Source organism: Aedes aegypti, chromosome 3, assembly GCF_002204515.2.
Source record: "Aedes aegypti strain LVP_AGWG chromosome 3, AaegL5.0 Primary Assembly, whole genome shotgun sequence".
Classification (NCBI taxonomy): domain Eukaryota; kingdom Metazoa; phylum Arthropoda; class Insecta; order Diptera; family Culicidae; genus Aedes; species Aedes aegypti.
The window spans coordinates 201,968,988-201,978,713 of record NC_035109.1 but is presented as its reverse complement, the minus strand read 5'-3'; the positions used below and the strand labels follow the sequence as shown (position 1 = coordinate 201,978,713).

The 9,726-nt window shown below is 34.4% G+C and overlaps 1 long non-coding RNA gene across 1 annotated transcript; it reads left to right on the top strand.

Moving 5' to 3' along the window:
• The first annotated feature begins 7,870 nt into the window (after nucleotides 1–7,870).
• LOC110678902 lies at nucleotides 7,871–8,812 on the top strand. Its single transcript, XR_002502031.1, has 3 exons — nucleotides 7,871–8,096; nucleotides 8,170–8,240; nucleotides 8,301–8,812. It is a non-coding gene; the product is annotated as an uncharacterized LOC110678902 (long non-coding RNA).
• Nucleotides 8,813–9,726: the final 914 nt, after the last annotated feature.

The following is a 9,726-nucleotide window of genomic DNA, read 5'->3' as shown; positions in this document are numbered from 1 at the left end:
TAAAAGTGATCGATCATTTTACCTATGATCTATTTGTAATCTACGAGAGAGGTAGAAAGATTTGACAAATAACCTAAGAAAGACAAAACCACAAAAATGTTTCTTGTTTTAATCTTGTTTAAATTTAATTTCTTGTTTTAATTTTGTTTATTGAAATATTTATTTGTTTTAACAATAACAATCCAGTGATGGAACATATGCTTTTGTATTCAGCATGCTTCGAATAGCTCTATAGAACTGTATTTTTCTCATCATATCGACAATCATTTTTTTTTTAATTATTTAAAAGTTAAATGCACAAGTTCCATTTTGAAATTTTATATTCATTAGAACTTTAGTATGGGTTTTGAACGAAGCCGTTTTTCATTTCTAGGTAGTGTCTCCATATCTCTAATACAATATAATCATGACCAACTTCGTGTAAATCTTTCTCTAGGCAATAACATTTTCAAGCGTTCCTAATAAATTATACTACAACATAATTGGTATTGGGAATAACTACAAACACTATTATTCAACTTATTTGTAGTGAACCAAATCACACCCGTTTTTCGATCCGTATTAATCTAGATCCCAGTGCAGTGTTACCTCAGTGAATCAAATCACACATCTTTTCATGATCCTCAGTAAATTAAATCACAATGTTCACTGTGCAGCACAGCTCTACTTGCTTTCAGTATATTCATCATAGGGTTTCCTATCGTTAGTGAATTGAATCAACCATTTGATTTCACTAGCTTCAACAATTATCATAAGAATCTGGGAACGCAATTATAACGATGCTTTAATGCCCATAAGTGATTTTTCGTGAATTCAAATACGTTGTAATCGAATCGCTTTTCTTTGTCATTCATTTCATCATTCATAAAGTTGATAATATTAGTTTGCGCAGTAGCCATCAATCCACGAGTATAAGGTTGGAATTTTCCAGTAATATTATACAAACCTTCATTTGAAATACATACTAAACGGTGCTGAACAAAAACTTATAATCATCCAATGCATTTTTTTTGTGTAATTCAAGTAAGTAAGAAAACCACAATCGGTTTTTCCACGCGTTCGGCCAAGCCGTATCGAACACAACAGTTGAAAAAAACATTGCAAAACATCAACATGTACCTACTAAAACAGAATGAAATGGACTGGCACAAATCCGTTCATACATCAATACAATTGTTTGGTCACTCGTAAGCTGGACGTCCGAGCATCAGCAGTAAAGTACAGACCTCACACTTATAGCTGTCGAAGCAATTGTCTGCTAGGTATTGTCAAGGTTTTTTCATGCGCTCAACAAGCAAGCAAACAGAATGCTTCCTGTTGAAAATAATTCGAAAGAAATCGCCAATTTGCTCAAAGAATAGCACACCAATAACTAGAAAGAAACCATCATCCATGCTGTTAGATTATTTCCCTCACCAACAAGACAGTACTTTATATTGACTAAACTATGACGCTCTACATGGTGGATTATTTTCTAGTTGCAGAAACATTAATCATCACATACCTTTTTTTTTTTGGTGTCTAGTTAGACGGCTAAGAACGATCACGGTCCATCTAGCCAACACATACCTTTACTTCGAAGATTCCACGTTGTGAATTGTCATCCAATAATAACATTAACAAACACCAACTGCAACGCTTACACACTCACGCCCCTCTCCCTTGATTATTTCTTCAGTTTTATTTCACTTATCCACACGCGTAAACCATAATCAGGCTACCTACAGCATTATTTTTCACTGCTTCACTTTCACGCACAAGCCAAACAAAAAAAAATTCTTTTGCCGCATCAAGCTCGTGTCGCATCAAGGTCATTTGCTCGCACAATTGATTCATCCGCACATTGAGCAGCTCTAAACCTCTTTTTATTCATCACAAGCACATCAAATTGGTTGAATTTACCCGATTGTGTTCTTTTAATAATTCCACTTCAAATATACTTTGCACTATTTCACCACCTTCGCAAAATGCGAAAACCGAGTGCTAAACGTTCTGCGCTTCTTGAAATTTTTTTTTTCCTCGTCGCCATTTGTGGTAGCCGCGTGCACTACGCTTGAGCGTGCATAAAAGACTAACTCTTGCGCTGCTAAGCTGCAGTGTGTATGATAGCTCTCACGTCACCACGTGGGTGCGTGTATGGATGAGAGTGTACTGCATGAAGATGATTCAATGTATTCGCATGGACGACTATGACTCTAGTCACCACAACTCCTAAGAAAATTCCGAAAAAACAATACAAAGGAAATTCCAAAGTAAATTCCGCGAAAATTCAACGGAAATTCCGATGAAAATTACGTAAAACAGTCCAAAGGAAAAAATTCCAATCAATACTTTTAAATAAAATTTCGAAATCTCCATAGGAAATTCCAAAGGTTATTCCAAAGGAAATTCCGAGGAAACTCTATAACAAATTTGGAAGTAAACTTCAAACGAAATTCCGAAAGAAATTTCAAAGAGAATTTATAGTAATAAAGGAATTCCTAAGAAAATTCTGAAGAAAATTTGATAAGTAGCCCCAAAGAAAACTGCAAAGGAATTTTAAAGGATACTCCTAAGGGAATTCCGAAGGAAATTCCAAAGTTAATTCCGAAGGAAACTAAAAAATTGGAATTTCCGAAGCAAATTTCAGAAGAAATTCTGACGAAAAATGCGTAGAAAATTCCAAAGGAAATACCGAAAAAAAAACCCAAGGGAATTCCGACGAAAAATCCGTGGAAAATTCCAAAGGAATTTCCGAAAACTCCATAGGAAATTCCATAAAAAAATTCAAAGCAAATTCCGAATGAAATTCAAAAAGGAATTTCTAAGGAAATTTCGAAGAAAAGATCACAGCTCCAAAAGAAATTCCAAAGGAAACTTCGATGGAAACTTTCGAAAATACAAGGGAAATCCCAAAAAAAATATTTTAAAAAAAATGAATAAAATTGCAAAATAAATTCTGAAGCACATTCCAAAGGACATTCCGACGACAATTCTGAAAAATATCCAAAGCATATTCAAAAGGGAATTTCTAAGGAAATTCCAAAGAAAATTCCAAAGCAAATCCCGAAGCAAATTGCAATGAAAAAAGGAAGTTAAAAGGAAATTTCATAGAAAATTTCTAAGGAATTTTCTATGGAATATCCAAAGCAAATTTGTAAGGAAATTCTCAAGAAAACTCTGTGGAAATTCCAAAGAAAATTGTAAAGGAAATTTCTAAGAATATTCCGCAGTAAATTTCAAAGGTCCAAAAGAAATCCCAAATGAAATTCCGAAGAAAGCTCCAATGAAAATTTCGAAGGAATTTCCAAAGTAAATTCCAATGCTTTGAAAGAAATTCCAAATAATATTTCGAATACAATTCTGAAGGAAGCTCCAAAGATAATAACACAGGAAATTCCGAAACAAACTCTAGAAGAAATTCGGAAGAAAACTCCAAAGCAAATTTCGAAGGAAACTCAAAAAGAAACTCCGAAGTAAATTTCGAAGAAAATTCCAATGAAAAGTTCAGAATGAAATTCCGGAGGACACTTCATAAGAAATTTCGAAGGAAATACCACAGAAAATTCAAAAGGGCACTTCTAAAGGTACCGAAGAAAATTCCACAGGATATTCCGAAGCAAATTCAGGATAAATTTCCGATTTTGATAAAAATTCCGTAGAAAAAAAAGGAAATTTCGTAGAAAAGTCAAATAAAAATTTTTAAAAGGAATTTCGAAGGAAATTCCGATTAAAATTCAAAAGGAAACTCCAAAGAAAATTCCGTTGAAAACTCCAACGAAAAAATCCATATGAAATTCCGACGAAATTTCTTGAAGGAACTTTGTTACATCTTTGAAGAATAAACGAGAACTGATTGTCAAAACTTGAATTACCTACGTTGTCACAACCGAATCGCGTGTACTATAGCAAGCAGAAGGCAACGTACTTTTGTTTCGGGAATGAAGGAGCCCAGGGCTGAAAATCTCTTTTGAAAATATAAACTAAACACTTTTGTTGCCCTTCATCGTCGCCCATCAAGCAATTGTCGTAATTTGTATACGTCAAAAATTATTTCATTCCTTTTTTATCTGTATTTTGATTATGGCAGTTAGAGTTGTGCTTCACTGAATTCACTGATGATTGGAACGTTTTATTTTAACTATTCAAAAGAAAGCCTTAATGAAAATAGCTTAACGAAGAGTTGCATGCCAATAAAGAATCATGATTCAAAACTATACAAACAAAGTTGATTTGTTAGATCTGTTGAGAATATTTTACAAATTAAATGATCACCCTTATGCAAAACTGAGGACAATAGCCCCAATGAAATATCACATATTATACATTAACAGTGGCCTACGATGACATAGGGGATGTTTAATTACTCTTGTATTGACTATTCCATTCAAATACTCATTTTTTTTTAAAGAATCACCGTAATTGAATATAAGTGAGCCTTCCCAATGAAATATCACGAATCTAATGAAGGAAATGGCCTGCGATGATGAAAGAGGTGATAAAATACTATTGTTTTAATATCCCATTCAAATTATGATTTTTCGACAGAAAGGCCCACCGTAATGAAAAATAAGTGAACCACCCTAATAAAATACCACATATTAAATGTAGAAAATGGCTGACGATAATGTGAGAGATGTTCCAATACTATTGTCTTCAATATTCAATTAAAATTCTATTTTTTATTTTTTTTTTATTTTTTAACAAAAAGGACCACCCTAATGGAAAGTAAATGAACCACCCTAATGAAATATCACATATCATATGCTTTCAGTGGCCAACAATCATATAGGATATGTTTCAATACTATTGCCTTGAATTTCTCAGCAATTGAATTCAAATCGTTCATTTCAAATTCAATTCTCTCCCCCAACTCAAAAATTTACTAAGTCCCAAAAGGTCGATTTTTTCAAAAAAAAATTTTTTCCAAATAACACCAGATCTCGACGTTTCATGCATTTCTAAGACATCTGGCATCAAAAAAAAAATTTCGATTTCGGAAATTTCATGTACCCCCCCCCCCCCTTTGGAGATTTTTCATGGGTCAAAAAAGCCAAACTTTGACCGCTTTGGGGGTCCACTTAATGAAGTCCGATTGAGCTCAAATTTTGCATGGGGACTTTTTTCGAGGAGACAAAACTTTTGAGCCCTACCTTTTTTTTGAAATTCGATGGCAAAATTTTTCCCATACATTCCATTGGCACCCTAGTGGACACGTTGAGAAGTTAAGACGTCATATTAGTTCCTTTTGCGGAGTCTTATGGAAGATTGCAAAGTTTGTACCAATGAAACAGCTAAACACAATTTATCATGCTTTTATCCAATCGAAATTGTGTTACTTGGTATCAATTTGGGGTACAGCTCCAAAGACTGTCATCAAACCTCTGCAGGTCACCCAAAACCGATGCCTCAGGATCGTGTATGGCAAACCTCGATTGTTTTCAACAAAAATACTGTATGAACAAGCTGATCAATCAACACTGCCAATCCTAGCACTATGTTGTAGTTCACATAGTCACATCCTTAGTATGTATGCAAAACCTCATAAAGAATCCAACAGCACACCATAACTTTAATCTACAACGACCAGACCATTTGCATAACACTCGTTATCAGGCTCATCTGGCTGTAACCCGCAGGAATACCGAAAACGGTAAAAAGGCTTTCGACTATAGAGGAAAAATTTCGTATAATAGTTTACCAGATACTGTGAAATCCGAACATAGTATTTTCAAATTCAAAAAGGTAGTTGGACGTCACATCATGAGTTTGTTAGAACGGTTCATAATATGATCTGATCGATGATTTGAGCTAGTTAGAAGTTAGAAGAGACCCTTAAAAGGAATTAGTTTCCACTGGGTTTCAACGTCAATGTAGAGAATACCCCACAAATGTATAGCATATATTCAATGTATTATGATTCAATAAAAAAAAATAAATCAGTTGCGACCATTACCAGGGAGATCAACCTCAAGAGCTCTCTGGTGTGGGGGAGAGTGGAGGGCGCAAAAAAAAAAAACCGAGTGATGTCCACGTTTAGTGGTTTACAGCACTTATTTAGCCTTAACAGACGTGTTCACAAATTTTGACAAGATATTGGATATTGGAAGTCATCCAAATCAACCTGGAGTTCAGGTCATTTTGATCTATCAAATCTACTACAGTTTATACTCACCCAATTCCCTTGAAACTTTCTCGTTCCTATTCATAAAGCTTTATATGACTCGGAACGTGTACTGCTATGAACATTGAACATCTTAAGGTCTTCAGATCATACTGAAGTTGTGGGCATCAATTTCTATATACAGCTTGACTTATTATTCAAACAAAACGTTTTCAATATATCCATTAGAGTGGTTCAAAAAATCGTTTTTGCTCCACACCGCTCATTCAATTCTTGATCAAATTCTGAGTGTCCTCCCAAAATTTAAGCTCATTTGGACAAAAACTGAGACTGCACAAGCCCTTTAAAGTTTATATGGGAATTACTATGAGAAAAGCAACCAATTCATTCAATCGGTCATAGTATTTGCCCATGTGCTCTGGGAGATTAGAAATACGTTGATACTGTGAGATACAATAATCAGCTACAACTTTGCCGAAGACCGTTTTCAAATCGGACGCCTCAGTAATTAGTTATAGATTTATATCCAATCACAAATTCTTCAGCAGTGCTCATTTAACTTCTGAACAGGCAACATTGCTTCACCTGGCGCGAAATATATCACGCACAAATCATGGGTACTATGTTTTACTGCATATATCCAGTGATGCCTGCAGAGCAGCCCAATAATTATAGCCAAAGTTTTATAACTCATTCAAAAATCAATAACTAATTACAGAGGCGTCCGATGTAAAAACGGTCTTCGGCAAAGTTGTAGCTGATTATTGTATCTCACAGTATCAACCTAGTTTTAATCTCTAAGAGCACATGGGCAAACACTATGACCGATTGAATGAATTGATTGCTTTTCCCATAGTAATTCCCATATAAACTTTAAATGGCTTGTGCAGTCTCAGTTTTCATCCAAATGAGCTCTAATTTTGGGAGGACACTTAGAATTTGATCTAGAATCGAATGAGCGGTGTGGAGCAAAAACGATTTTTTGAACCACTCTAATGTCCATACTTGCTCGCAAATCTCCGTTAGAGTTAAAAAAAATGTTTCAGACGTGTTCATAAATTTTGACAAGATATTGGATATTGGAAGTCATCCAAATCAACCTGAAGTTCAGGTCTTTTTGATCTATCAAATCTACCACAGTTTATATTTACCCAATTCCCGTGAAACCTTCTCGTTCCTATCCATAAATCTTTATATAACTCGGAAAGTGTATTGCTATGAATATTGAACATCTTAAGGTCTTCAGAACATACTGAAGTTGTGGGCATTAATTTCTATATGCAGCTTGACTTTTTATTCAAACAAAATGTTTTCAATCTATCCATACTTGTTCGCAAATCTCCGTTAGAGTTAACAAAAATTGTTTCAAACGTGTTTACAAATTTTGACAAGATATTGGATATTGAAAGCTATCCAAACCAACCTGGAGTTCAAGTCTTTTTGATCTATCAAATCTACTACAGTTTATACTCACCCAATTCCCCCACCCATTGTTGAAATTAGTGGAGGTGCTCGGTACCCTTGAATGTCCGTATGTTATTTCAAAAGCTTTGCAGATGTCTCTAGAGCACTGTTTCTCAACCTTGTTAATGGCGAAAAAACGGCTCGCTGGGAGGTGTTCGTTTTAGCGTGCTTTTTACATGGTCGGCAGTCCGCAGACCCCTTGTTGAGAAGTGTGGCTCTACACTGAAATCAATGTTGAAGTAACCGTAATCATGACCATGTAGTTAAGAATACTATTCCAGGATGCAGTTAAATTAACTGCAGTCACGGTATTGCCTAATGTGATGCGGTCTTATTTTTACCATGGCCACATTTAAAATAATTGCCTAAATTAGTCATGGTTGATTCTTCTTTAATTGCATCAAGAGGCGCCATTTCTGTTTTCGAAGAGCAAAGTTGAACGATGTGCTTTGGAAAAGTTGTAAATTATAATTAAATTTAAATAAAAATTGCTTGAGAAGTGCCAAAATTAACAGATATTATAAAAAGTGTAAGCTTTGTTTGTTTTCCAATCATGGTTTAGCTCTAATGGTACATTTTTTCTCTTTCATTGTAAACAATAGCTGAAGACATCAGGAAATGAAAATGCTTTCCCAAGATGTTCTTCGAATGATTACGGTAGTTTTTTACATGGGTAAGTTACCTTTCTATAATTTTTGAACGAATTTTAAATGATTTCTCTACTGTTTAACAGATTACTGCATGAATGCAATTGGATCTGGATGCTACATTTCCAATACCAGCTGCCTGCTAAAGTCGAGCTATAGTATACAAATAATAAATGTTAAATACTGTAAAATTGTTAGTCATGTTAATAAAAATGATTGATTCCGTTGTTTGACTATGCATTCGGGTTTGCGAATTTGTGGTATCAGATTTTCCATATATTCGCAAATTCAGATGCATTGCGCGTGAAACATTATCAAGTTCTGGAAGATGTCACAAATACTACAAACGTACAGTGCATTTTACTACACAAATGTTGTCAATTTAAACGCAACTGACGGTTCACAGAATAACTCAAAATTATTGTTATGGTTACCACAAAACATGGTAATATTTACCGACTCTCTTATACGCAGTCCCCATGGTAAATCTCACTACAAAATCCGTTTGAGATGAGCGTAATGTGTAGTCTGCACAAATAAAGTGGCGTTGTGCATTTAAATTAAACCATCAACATGGTAATTTTGACCGCAAGGCTATTTTCAGTGTAGAGGAACTGTAATAATAAATGTTGTAAACAAGTGAAAACAGTACCAGAAACATTTTTTTTTAACTTTAACGGAGATTTGTGATCAAGTGTGGATATATTATAAACATTTAATTATAAGTTAAGCTGTATATAGAAATCAATGCCCACAACTTCAGTATGTTCTGAGACCTTAAGATGTTCAATATTCATAGCAATACACTTTCCGAGTTATATAAACCTTTATGAATAGGAACGAGAAGGTTTCACGATAAATGGTTGAGTATAAACTGTAGTAGATTTGATAGATCAAAAAGACTTGAACTCTAAGTTGATTTGGATGACTACCAATATCCAATATCATGTCAAAATTTGTGAACACGTCTGAAACATTTTTTTTAACTCTAACGGAGATTTGCAATCAAGTATGAATATAATGAAAACACTTTGTTTGAATAATAAGTCAAGCTGCATATAGAAATTGATGCCCACAACTTCAGCATGTTCTGAAGACCTTCAGATTATCAATATTCATAGCAGTACACTATCCGAGTCATATGAAGCTTTATGGATAGGTACGAGAAAGTTTCAAGGGAATTGGGTGAGTATAAACTGTAGTAGATTTGATAGATCAAAATGACCTGAACTCCAGGTTGATTTGGATGACTTCCAATATCCAATATCTTGTCAAAATTTGTGAACACGTTTGTTAAGGCTAAATGAGTACTGTGAACCATTAAACGTGGACATCACTCGCTTAAAATAATTTATGAACCTGTGTAGATTATGGTGAAAACTTCAGAATGTTTTGGAGGCCTTAGCATTATTCTAGGTTAATTTTATTTTTTTGTTAATATCCTGCTGCATCTTAACTTATTACAAACAACGGGTCTATTCACTTTTTGTATGAAAACATTTTGTTTCCAAA